Here is a 13348-nt window from a genome sequence, read left to right on the forward strand (position 1 = left end):
TGCGCTCCTGCTGGGTTAGCCCCCTGCTACTGGAATGTGTGAAACTAGCACTATTAGTCGCTAAGCTAATGCCTTTGTGACTCACTCACTCACTCACTATTGGGTTCTTGTTGTGGAGGTATTTGGCATGCACGGGGCGCCACCTATGATATATATAGAAAGTACAAAATATGTGTTTTATTGAATTGTTCTGATATGACTTAATTTCTGTAAATCAGTTACGATTAAACTGGTAACCATCTGGAGGACAAAATGCTCACCCAGGGCTTTCATTTTAACTATTATAAATATAGAAATGCATTTAGTTTTCTAATAATTACTTAGTTTGATGGGATAAATGCTTGGAGTCAAGTGGCAGTTTTCTGGTAATGAGTTGAAAAACAAAAGTGGGAACTTGTATGTTCTAAAACACAACTGAAATAAGAAGTCCATAGATACAAACGGCATCTCTGGAATCGCCCCATATATGATAATGTTTTAAAACAGTTAAGAGGAAAACAATCTGGATAAAAACTTTCTCTAATTATTCAAAAACTACGTAAACAAATGCTGAATTATGAATATAGTTTTCTACTAAATAAAGATACAAAGACATGGAGAGGAGCAAAGTGGTTCAACAGCCCAAAAATACATAAATCACGGCGAATGCTAACATGATGCTTCATTTTAGCATCGTGCTAATGCTAGCGGCTAGCTTGAGCGAGCTACGACTGCTGTTTTTTCACTTCTACGGAATAATCTGCTGTGAGAAAATATCCATATGGGCCTGATTTACACTTGACTTTATTTATGTGTAGTAAATATGTTCATATTCCATCAGAAAATGGCTAAAAAGAATGAAAAACTGTGTTTCCCAAAAGATTCTATTTTCCCCCTTGGCGAAGCCACGCCCCCTTCTATGACAAGAGGCCATCTGTATCTATATTCCAAGAATAGAACTGGCATTCGCTCGTGGCCCTTATGTACAGTAAGGTTGCATGATTCTCATGTCAAAGCCTGTACCCTTTTCCCATATGGCTGTAATGTATTAAGCATCAGAATAAAAAAACGTTTAAGGGGAGAGTATAATACAAACTTTTTTTGTTCTGGTTATTTGCCCTTCCTCAGATCCTGTGTATCCAGGAAATGATTTCCTCACCTCTCCATCTCTTGAAGCCTAATCTTAATCATTGTCTTCCTTTTTCTCTCTCTATGGAAACGGCTGCTCGGCAAAGAAGAGCAAGGGTGTGATTTTCAGGAAGTGAGGCTACTCAATATTTAGTTTCAACTGGTTTTGATCAATAGCACATTTTCTAACTAAAGTGTAAAATAGTGATGAAGATGAGATGAAGGTTAAGGTGAAGGTGCTTTATTGGTCATTATACAACTGTACAATGAAATGTGTCCTCTGCATTTGACCCATCCTTTGACCCCGCTGGGACGGCCCGTAAGGAGCAGTGGGCGGCCACAGTGCAGCGCCCGGGGGACCCATGTCCAGATGTTTTACTTAAATGGGGAGTCTGTTCTCATATACACTTTAAATAAATAAATGTGTAAAATATCAACGGATAGGAGGAAAAGTTTTTTACTCACTCTCCGACTTTTGTGGAAATAATCCTCTGGAAGCGAGCGCAGGTCTACATGGAAACCGAAGCTGACATAACAGCTCCCTGGCAGAGGCAGCGATGGCCATAAAAGAGTCCCCCATTGCGCTCACTACTGCAGGCCGGGCCCGCGCTGGAGGTCCATGTGTGAGGTTTAACGAAGTATCCCGCAGAGAAAGGGAAATTTTAAAACCGTACGAAGCAGCCAAGACGGCAGAGCTCTCCGTGGCACGAGAGGGTCCGTCCGAAATAGCTTTAAGCTGACGGTTTGACTCACCCGGACTGGTAAACAACATCGTTATACGGGAAAAGATCTGGACAATTTAAAATCTACACATTACTTTTGGCTCACCACACATACTTTTAGCACTTTTGGACGCTGTGGGAATTGATATTTCAAGCAGGCTGTTCACGTGTTCATCCATACATAATGTAAAAGTGGCCCTGTTGCTACAGCGACAGTCAATGGTCTGATGCATAGTTATTTGACATGAAGATTGCGCTTCTCGTTATAAACAACAGAGCCATCGATCATTTGCATTGATACAGGAGGCTCGCGTGCAGTGATCGATAGGGTTAGATCATCACCTACTGTATACATGAAGTGTGTGTGGAGGAGGAAGTGTCGACCGCAGATGTCACAAACTGTGTGCACTAGGTAACTTTTTATGTGGAGAAAAAATAGTGGCTCGGTGGCTTTATGGGTGCAGCATGGCATCTTTGCTTTTCCTCACGGTGGCCTTTATCATGCTCCAGAATCAATTGTTTTGGGGTTTTTGGCCCGTTTCTGGTACGAACCCTTAAAAACAGTTGATCCTGGAGCGTCATAGAGGCCACTGTGAGGGTAAACAAAGGTGCCATGCTGCACCCATAACGCCACTGAGTCATTAAAAGGTTTAATGCGCGCAAATATTAAGATTTCTTTTTTTCACCTTAAAAGTTGCATAGTGCACCTTTAAAGAAGGTGTAATTATTCTCAAGTGTTACCAAATATTTAACTGAAATTCCAATGAACACATTTTGCTATTCATCCCTCCAGTTGTATATTGTATCAAAACAGATCTTTTGCTCCCGTAAAGCTCAGTTAGGCAGGCCAATTATCAGAACCTATTCTCAAACATTCTATTCTATATCCATTTTTAGCAAATTCCCACGACCCACTGAAAATGGTCCCGTGACCCACTTTTGGGCCGTGACCCACCAGTTTAAAACCACTCCTTTTAGATTAATCATATGAAAAATAGAAAATGTAAGGCTTGCTCTATCATCAGCATTACATTCATCTCTCTGCAAACAAATATGCATCACTGAACTAACCGTATCGAGCTGCATCAGGGGGAGAGCTGACCAGACTGGGAAAGTAAACACATGACCAGCTAAAGCTCTGTAATGTGTCTCGGGGGAAAACAATGGGAGAGAACCAGCTGACCCCAGGTCAGCAATGCACATGATGGAGCACTATCCTCACAGCTCACTCAGACAATCAAACTGAACCTATTTCACCCTATTTTTGTTGATTGAGATACAATATTGCTACAGGGAAATAGCAATACAATCTCATGGTTGATACAGTGAGGAGTTTCTAACACAGAAAAGTATGAAATTAAGGTGGGGGACTGCTGCGTGGGTAATTCAATGTAGAATATCTGAAATGTTTGCCGTTTTATCAAAATAAAACAAAGCAAGTTGCCTTATCATGAAAAGATTAGCGTGGACACAATGTCAATGGCAACAATTATTTATATAGCGCATTTACTAGCACAATTAATGAGTAAAAATAACTTTAAAGGAATAGAGCACCGTTTTCGCTTAGAATATTAATTCTGTGTGACTAAACTTGGATTGTGTACAGGCTCATGTAGCCATATTTAAAGGAACAGGCCACAGTTTTTAAATACTGAGATATGTTCTTACCTGAGCTTAGACGAGTTGATACATACATACATCTTTGTACAAAGACCAAATAAGAATTCTTAGCAAAAAAAAAAATGCTGACCCCACTGGCAGAATTTTTTCCTTAAAACAAGACAAAATGTCTTATTTTAAGATTTTTTTCCTTGTTTTTAGTAGGGTACTTTTTGCAGTGTAGGAATGCCCCCACCTCCTGGAGACGCCTCCGAGCTTTCGTCACCAGCCGAGTCACCAACCACTGCTCCTCAGCAGAACCCATTCCCCACTGATGCCACAGACAGCGTGTGGAGGGGGCGTGTTGGAAAGGGTCAGAGGTTCTTAAAGAGACAGAGGCCTATTTCAAGTCATTTGCTACCGCCATTTTGAGAGAGCAATTTTATACAAGGCAGTTACTCTAATTTACTGCATTTACAGACCAACAGAAGGTTTCGTCATCATTGTAGTGAGATATAGACTGGTGCTATGTGATTGAAAAAAGCATAATACCCCTTCTTTAAGATATGGTGAGAACAGCATTTGAACGGCCATTTTTGTCATCTGCATCATGTCATTTGGACATATGCAAAATTTACTCTTTTGCTACTCGTTAATCTTCTAGAACCAGGAATCTTCAACCAGTTGCTCGGGAGCTGCGGGTAGCTCGCCATCCCCTTTTTGATAACTCGCCAATGGCTTTCTGCAGGTCTTCACACGCTTGATAAGTCACATTTTAGATGTATTATCTTTTTGTTCTGAACGTTTGAACAGAACTTGCAAACCAGTTATTTAAATAAGGGAAATTGGGTACGGACAATATTAGAGTCATTTTGTTGAAATACCTTGGCTACCAACTCTCCAAAGTCGCATGTAGTTACGCAAGCATGAGTAGCTCTCTGATGTTTTTGTTGTAAAAGTAGCTCACTGAGTAAAGAAGCTTGGAGACCCCATTTTTTAAAACATACCTGTTGTAAAACGCTTTTCCACCTGCACTCAAAGCACTTTACATCAAGGAACCACTCACCCATCCACACCCATGAGAGGTGGGTCAAGTGTCTAGCTCAAGATTCAAACCGCCGATCCTCCGGTCACAAGACGACCCGCTCTGCTCTCTGCGCCACTGTATTTCAATGATCACGGCAGCCATGGATTTGTTAGCCTGCCGTTTTTTCCGCATGTGACGGGTGCTCCAAAGAGACCGGGTGAGTTATAGCCTAGTACGTAGCACATCCGGGCTCGAGAACACCAAAAGCGGGTTTCAAAAGCAACTATTACACAAAACAGTAAGTCCATTTTTAATAAATTTGAGACGATGACATTTCTCCAAACCACTGTTTTCATCCCGCTAAACTATCCCCCGCGCAGCTGCTTTTCCTCTGAGGGCACCTGTTAACCTGTCTGCTTACCCAGATGAAGCGAGGGCAGGAGAGGAGCGGGACGGCGCGGGCGAGTGGAGTGATATCACAGGAATGGCCGCGGGGCTGAGGGGGTTCGTGAGGGTGACGACAGGCAGGAGAAGAAGGAGGATGTGGTCGGCGGATGATGGTTCAAAGCCCTGTGATGTTCTGATGAAAACACAGGTGCCTCTTCCGCCGGCTCCCCCTGCCTGTGTGCGTCTCCTCTGGGCAGCAAACAGGAGCAGAGCCGGAGGGGACGGAGCTCTCAGGCGAGGATGTTGTCACGTATTTGGGTTTGGGAAATGAAGTGGTTTTGAAGAAGTGTGAAGCTGTGTGTGATGTGAGATCATAGTAACAACAAGGATCTGCGTTCAGCTGATGGAATGGCAAACTGAAGTGTTGTCGTTTTTTTTGGAAGCGAGCTGAATTTCAACTAGGACTGCAGGATATATCGCTAGATTATTACAACGGAATATGAAATATCGAACTGTCAGGGTGGCAGGTGGTTGATAAAGTGATACACAAAGGTTTATGCATGTGGTTTTGCATAGTAGTTAGAGTTTCTTTCACAGGAGTTTGTACAGGACAGAGCTGGCCCAACAGACGACAGCGTTGATGTAGAGGATAGCACAGGGTATCACAGTAATAGGCGCAGATTTAGGGTTTTCCCAGTGGGTGTCCAGTAAAACAACTGAATCACCCCCCAAAACAATTAGGCCTGCGTCAGGCTCGATCTCACAATCTACTGCTTTAAAGTTGAGTGTTCATGTAATTGGAAGTGATTGGATTAAAAAAACCTGTCACTTTCATATTATGGCTGGAATCCTTTTACCTGAGCAACATCAAACACATCACTTTGAATATTGTGTTCACTTTAAGACACCCTTAATGAGCTTAGTTCATCTGTGACAACAGAGAAGATGTTGGACTTTGTGACAGTTTCTGTTTCATCTGAATTGGTCATTAAAGGGGCTAGATGCAAGTTGGCCATTTTATACTCACTACTGCCACCTCAGGTCATACGTGTAACTGCACCTTCTATATTAAGCTCGTGTATGACGGCTTCGGACCCGAAGTAACAACTTTTTGAGTGACAGTGCAGGATTTTAGAGGCAGTTGTGGTGACCAGGTCTGAGCTCATTCTACACATTAGGACATTGTTGGGACATGTAGGGGGAGGAAAATACATAATTTTAAAACTCTGTATAGTCCCTTTAAAGATATATTAACCGTAAACCAAGTCAAAAATTCAGCATTTTAGTTCATTGGTTTATATGGTAGGGACAGTGCAAGTTAATGCCACACTGGATTGTAGCCATGGGCTAATTTCCATCTGTCGTCCCCCATGCACACTCTCAAACACACCCTCATTCATCCAGGCCTATTGTACATGTTTTTAGTGGTAGGGGAACCCGGAGGAAACCTACATAGACACAGTAACCATTGTTGCCACAATAGAATTGTTAGCTGCACCAACTCAGCTTTAAATTATACTGTAAGTGATTAAAAGTGTTATGTCTCGTGAATGCCATCTATTGAAATAAACGGGGGTTTCGCTCAGGATGTGAGGAGAGATGAAAAGAGACTGCTCTTGTGTTTTACACATTATATCCTGGCTATTGAATCATTTTGTAATGAGAAACATTCACCTGGGTGCCTCAGTCTTGCCTGGCCTGCCAAGCTACATGCTTTTTCAAAGGCATGTAGTCTGGGAGGGAGCCAGATCTGAGATTTCCCGGTGGGCGTGATAGACAGACAGGACAAACCAAATCAATTAGAGTAAAGCCGGATATGACACAGGAACAAGCTGCAGGAAGCCTTCTCAGTAAACATTAAAGGGATATTTCAGGATTTTTGACATAGGGCATCATTTCCTAGTTATCCAGAGTGTTGCTCATTTCTGGAGATATGTTTTTTGTAATTCATGCAGTTCTTATATTTGAAGAGTTTCATGGTGCTAGGATAATGCAAGGCTAGCACATGTCTATGGTATCAACTAGCCAGCATTAAAAACAGTCTGACACACCAGACTAACCATATAACTCTTTGTGTCGATAGAATATTTTTTGGAATATAACTGACCTTGCATCACATGAATGATCGCATTTTGAGGGACTATTTTCTAGCAGATCACTCCGCCGCCGCGTAGCTTATACAACCACGAAGCTGATGCTGCTCAAATATAAGTTCTTTTAAATGCAAAATGGTTAAAATTATTCTATCGACATTTATATGGTTAGTCTGGCGTTATAAGTGATTTCCCTCAGGTGCTCTGTGGAGTGTGTCAGACTGTTTTTAATGCAGGTTAGCTGATAACGTAAAAATGCGCTAGCCTTGCACTAGCCTAGCGCCACATAAATCTTCATAAGAACTGCATGAATTACAAAAAAAGTCCCCTCAGAAGGCGGAGGCGACTTGTATATGATGCATGCAACACTTTCTTAAAACAGTCATATGGACTTGAAGACGATTCTCATCCAGATTTGTGAATCTCAATATTAGCCCGCTCACGTTTTGAAAACTTTGAATGCTTTTACTACTTTAGAAGAATGTTTATCTATGGCAGTGCAACTCTAGATTCAGTGTTTGAAGTTGCACAGTAGCAGGACTAAAACAAACTGGACTGACCTCTTCTCATACTATGACCATGTAGTCATTATGTCAACTCAGCCTATCATGTGGAATCTGACTTTCATAAACTTTGTTACCAAAACATCTCTCAACAAAAGGCGCCGCTAAATCCCACCCTCCACTGCATGTTCAAACTGGCCTCTGAACTGTTCCCACCCTGACATTCTGTGTGATATACAAATAGCCGTCCTCATTAGCGCACATAGTCCAACTCTGTCTCTCCCTCTCTTTTGACTACTGTGTTTAGACACTTGGCCTCCCGTTACCGAGGCATGTCCCCATCCGCCAAACGCAGGACAAATTGCCACGAGTCGGTCCCCGCTGTACGCGAGATGTCATTTTTAAACCCAATTACCCGCAGTGGCAGTGGAAACAGTCCGCGCTCTGCCCTTTGGAAGCAAATGATTTGGAAATAAACAAGTGGAGGAGTACGGGACGCAGTTTTTGCACATAAGGAAATGGGGGGGGAAAGTTATGGTCTGTGTTAGATGGCGCTGAAAGAGTGATACATGGGGCTTTCCGTCCGAACAGTCTGGTTTTGAAGCCTTAGGTCTGGACAAAGGCCTTTTCTCATTTATTAGATTTTATTCACAAACACTGTTTCAGGGGGACTAAGTTGGTACAGGAGGCTGCCTTGCAACCAGCAGATCATGCAATTTATTTTCCTGAGAATAAGGTGATACATTTCAATTCCACATAACTTTATTTTAATAATGTACATACTTTCCTGAAGGTTTTTTTTGTGTGTCCTCGACTCCTCACTTTTGACATTTTGTCCTAAGTTTGGAGCTCTAATGTCCTTTCAATAAGACAGGTTTAGGAAATATTCACCTCTTAAGCCCCGCCTTAAAGGAACAGCCCACCATTTTTACATACTGAGATATGTTCTTGCCTGAGCTTAGACGAGTTGATACGTACCAAAAAATGCAACAGAGTTCAGAATCATGATGTTACATTACTAAGCATGATAGGATTTGCAGCAACAATAAACCAATGGAGATTTTAAAGGGTAAAATACTGCAGTTATTTAGACATTTAAAGGAACGGGCCACTGTTTTTCCATGCTGAGATATGTTTTTACCTGAGCTTTGACGAGTTGATTTGTACCTGTCTTTACCCGTGCGCTCAGTCACGGAAAAAGACCAAAGATGTTGTTAACATTTGGCCTCTCCCAGCATATTCCTATAGCTCCAAACGGGGTGAAATTAGAAGCGAACAAGCTCTTCCACGGGCACAAAGGCTGGTAAGACTATTCCACTGTCACCAAAGCACAAACAATCAGGAAACCGTTTTCATTCATATCTTAGTACTTAGCAGCAACAGCGCCATGTTTTTTTTTTCTACAGAAGCACACAGCAGTGGCTCCGCCCGAGGTGAACACATACGAGCGTCTCATTACAAGTCTTTCAAGCGTCCAAATAGAAGCAACAGTGTGATCCGTGCGGTTAGGTGTGTAGGCGCCATTAGACCAACCAAACTCATCGAAGATTTATCCTCGCGTTGTCACCACTTTGTCGCCGTATTTCGTTCATTCTTTTCACTTTTTTGTTGTGTTTTCATCACTTTTTAGTAGCCTGTGTTTTTGTTGCTTTTCTTTTAAGTTTTGATGCTTTTTCATCACTTTTCATGTAATCCGTTTTGTTGCATTTTTGTATTTTTTTTTTTGCTGTTTTGTTGTTTTTTCATCATTTTTTTGTCGCTCTTTTGAGAAAATGTGCCCTGTTTAGGCGGAGGTAAAGAGGTTAATACTGTTCAGTTTACTCCAGTGTTGCTATGGTGATGTTATACAAACAGGCTGCAACTTTTGTATTATTGGCAGTGAATGGAATTTGATCTTTATCTGTATGAATGTTCAAAAACAGCAAAAGCATAAACAATGGAGTGGGTGAGGAGCTGTAAGGTTTGAATGCAATGATTTTTAAAATTACGATTTCATATTTTTTTCAACTGTTATGTTTTAATCTTTTTGAAGGGTAATTACTGTTGATGTTTTACCAAATATTGTACCGTGAAAATAGGCCATTCCACCAATGCCACATTTTCATTTATAACATGCTCTTCCAGTTCTTACAAGGCTGTATACGGATGTCTCCGGAGAAAAAAAAGCATAAGTATTCTGTTTACAATCCTGTCCTCTTCCTAAGTTAATTACGCTGTAGCGTTAGCTCCAAATGCCTTAGCTTATTGCTTGTTTCCCAGCAGAGATACTCTCCACTCCACTTAAATCTAATTCCATTGTTATCCACGGAGAACTCATTCACCTTGTTTGGTAATAAGTCCAGGATGAAGCTTGTCTGCTACAAAAACAACAAAAAAAACGATACTTAGCCTACACCGCTAGCTAAGATCCACCCGGCTAATGCTGCTAATACCTTTCCTGGCATTTGTGTGATGGAGAATAGCTCCGAGGCAGTTTCACAATCCCGACACATCTTTCTAATTGAATAGAATTAGCTGGAGACACACCTCGCGAAACGCCGGCCAAAAATAACGCTACGGAGTATTATGAGGTGATGAGATGTCAGGTACGGGGTAGTTACAATAGCTTAAGCGCGGAAACCAAATAGAGACTGACAGTCACGACGCCTCTAAAGCTGCTGTTTGCGAGATTGTATCAAATGAATAGTCCTCCTCGTTCCGAGATGCTATCAACACAGGCCCCATGCAATATTATGTAGGATCAGATAAGGTGATTGTGTGACAAGGGTAGTTGATTGTCAAAGTAGGCGGCTGTGTGAAATAATCTGCCTGTATTATAAAGAGTCATTGGAGCAGATCTCTTCTATCACACAAGGTGATTTCCACAGGAGGCAGTTTGAATGAGATGAGGAAAGGTTTTGCATGTTTTCTTCATGGTGTGCCATGTTCAAAAATAGTATGGATGGGGAAAGAAGACAGTCAGAAACAAGCTTGTATTCGGGCAAGGAGCTAAAGACTGTGGAACATTGGCTGAGGAAAACAGGTTACAGCAGTTAATTTCCAATTACCAGGGCGGGCCGTATAATATGTTTTTTTTTTAAGTTAGAGACTCCAGTCACCTAGCAACTTTAAATAGGCTAAAGGAAACTTGATGGAAGCATAGTTGCACAGGTCCAACTAACTGAATTATAGCTTCAGGGACGGCTCTGGGCATAGATACAGACGGCATCGTGTCATAGAAGGGGGCGTGGCTTCGCCAAGGGGGAAACAGAATATTTTGGGACACATAATTTTTCAATTTTTTTTAACAATGTTTTTGTGGAACATGAACTTATTTATCACACAGAAATAAAGTCAAGTCTAAATCGGGCCCATATGGATATTTTCTCACCGCAGATTGTTCAGTAGAAGCGGAAAAAACTGCAGTCGTAGCAAGCGCTAGGTGTAGTTTGCATTAGCATGATGCTAACATGTAGCATCATGTTAGCATTCTCCGTTATTTATGTATTTATGGGCTGTTGAACTACTTTGCTCCTCTCCATATCTTTGTATCTTCATTTAGTAGAAAACTATATCAATTCAGCATTTGTTAAAGTCGTTTTTTTGAATAATTAGAGAAAGTTTAGATTTTTCTCAATTGTTTTCCCCCTTAAAGGAACAGGCCTCCGTTTTTACATACTGAGATATGTTCTTACCTGAGCTTAGACAAGTCTATGCGAACCTGTCTGGTCTGCGTGCCCTCAGTCACGAAAAACGACCAATGATGTTGTTGCCATTTGGCCTCCCCGGATTGAAGTTAGAAGCGACCACTCTCTTCCACGGTTGCGCACACAGACCAGACAGGTACGCATCAACTCGTCTAAGCTCAGGTGAGTACATATCTCAGTATGGAAAAACGGTGGCCTGTTCCTTTAAGTGTTTTCAAACATGACCATATATGGGCGTTTCCAGAGATGCTGCAACATGCGGATGGGTCAGACTTTCAGCCCGGATTTAAACCTCGGACCAGTCCACTTGTTTATGACTTTTGCCCGAAAGCACACACTATGGAGTATGGACTAATCCTTCAGCTAGGTACTACTGATCAAGAATATTATTTTTGGTCAAAAGTAGTTGTCCAATATTTTAATGTTTTTTGGGAGTACATTTCCAGGACCATGTTCCAAAGATTTCCACCGCACTAGACAGGTTTCCTCATTTGCAGAAAAACTGATAAAATGCATACAATTTTGTACAATAAAGCCTACCATTTCAATGCAGAGGACTGCACATTAATGTTCATCTTCGCACTTCGCTCAGTCTTTCGACTGTGCATTCATCAACAGAGCCATGCATCACTGTCCCCCTCCTACCTGTCAAAGTGTCCCGCCGGAAGACATTTAAACTCTCGTCTGCAGCAGTTTTACCTGGGGACAGCCCCGCCTCTCACTGACAGATGAAACAGAACTCTGGGTATGCAGAAAGAAGCTGTCTGCGGCCAACCCATCACGGCATCAAAAAGGGTTAGAGACAGCGGACACCCCTGTCTGCACCCCCATTTCATCAAACATTTTATAATAACAAACACATAGCCATCACCGTGATTAATGGATAAATCAGTGGTTGCTAAGTGTCTGTGAAAACAAGAGTTATGATGTGTTGTTTTCTCAGTCAAATTATGTGTAGACAGTCTTTCCATTCATCACATTCTAAAACTTGATAAGATCATACGCTGTGATACTTTTGCCAAAAGACAGCAGATACAAGAAAGCCTCCACATTTTGTCAGCTTTAGATGTCGATGTATACAATTGTACTCAAGTAAAGTAAATTTGTTTTTATGCAAGTGGCAAGTTTGGACTGATTAAACTATTCTTTGACACATTATATAAAGCAACTTATGTTTCTATATAATGACAACATTAAAACAAGCTTTTTATTATGCTTGTGTTTCATTTTTTCTGTACTTTTTAATGTTTATTTCATTTTGGGGGCATTTGGGGACAGCATGAGCAGTCGCTGCAACCTAGGAAAGAAAAACATCTCATTTACAAAGAGGTGAGCCCAGCGTAAAACAGAAAGCGTGTTACATCTTCTTTTACCTATTCTTTTGTGACCGACATACAAAACATGGACTTATCAGTTCAAGTCAAGACAATTTAGAGTCATTCTTTTCCGATGTTGTGTATTTTAAGAAGTAAAACTGAAAGGGTTTGAGTTACTGCGTATTACATCATCAGTTGACGTTTGAAGATTGTCGGTCTGCGCAGACAATTAGGCCTCAACCCCCATTCACAACCTCATGTGGCTCAGTCTTTATGTCCTTGCACCAAACTGCCCCTCCAAACTGAGAGTGGCCTGACCTCTGTTCTCTGGGGTGCGACCTTTCACAGTTTTCCCACACAAAATGATCTTATAGGCCTGCACGTAGATTTGCAAGTACGATATGATATGTTTTTTTCTTATCTTTTTTTGATAAACACATTTGTGGCTAAAATATGGATAACTTATTTTAATTTTTTAAAAAGACTTAACATTTTATGAAGTTTTAAATGAACCGCCCAACTTAGTGTGGTCTCAGAGTTGGAAAACATCAACGCCTGTATCAAAAGGGAAAGTATTATTGCATTGCTTTACCAATCAACTTCACAACACATTTTACAAAGGCACTTGTAATTTTCATTTCCTCATCCAGTCCACTCCAAACCACTACAGCAAATACACAGTTGTTCCGATTCTAAGCAAAGACCCCGTGCAAAAATACGCTAACCGCTCGAGCCACATGCTAACGGCAGGTGCAAGGTTACGCTAACATACTTATTAAATGAGCCCTACGCTCGGCGACGCCACTCCATTCAACAGTCACTCCAAATCCTTGTGAAGAGTCCTTATTTAGAACATGGGCCACTCCTGTTAGCTTGGGTCGCTAATAAAAGGCTGCGGGTTAAGTGGC

Source organism: Gobius niger (genome assembly GCF_951799975.1).
Source record: "Gobius niger genome assembly, chromosome: 9".
Taxonomy (NCBI): domain Eukaryota; kingdom Metazoa; phylum Chordata; class Actinopteri; order Gobiiformes; family Gobiidae; genus Gobius; species Gobius niger.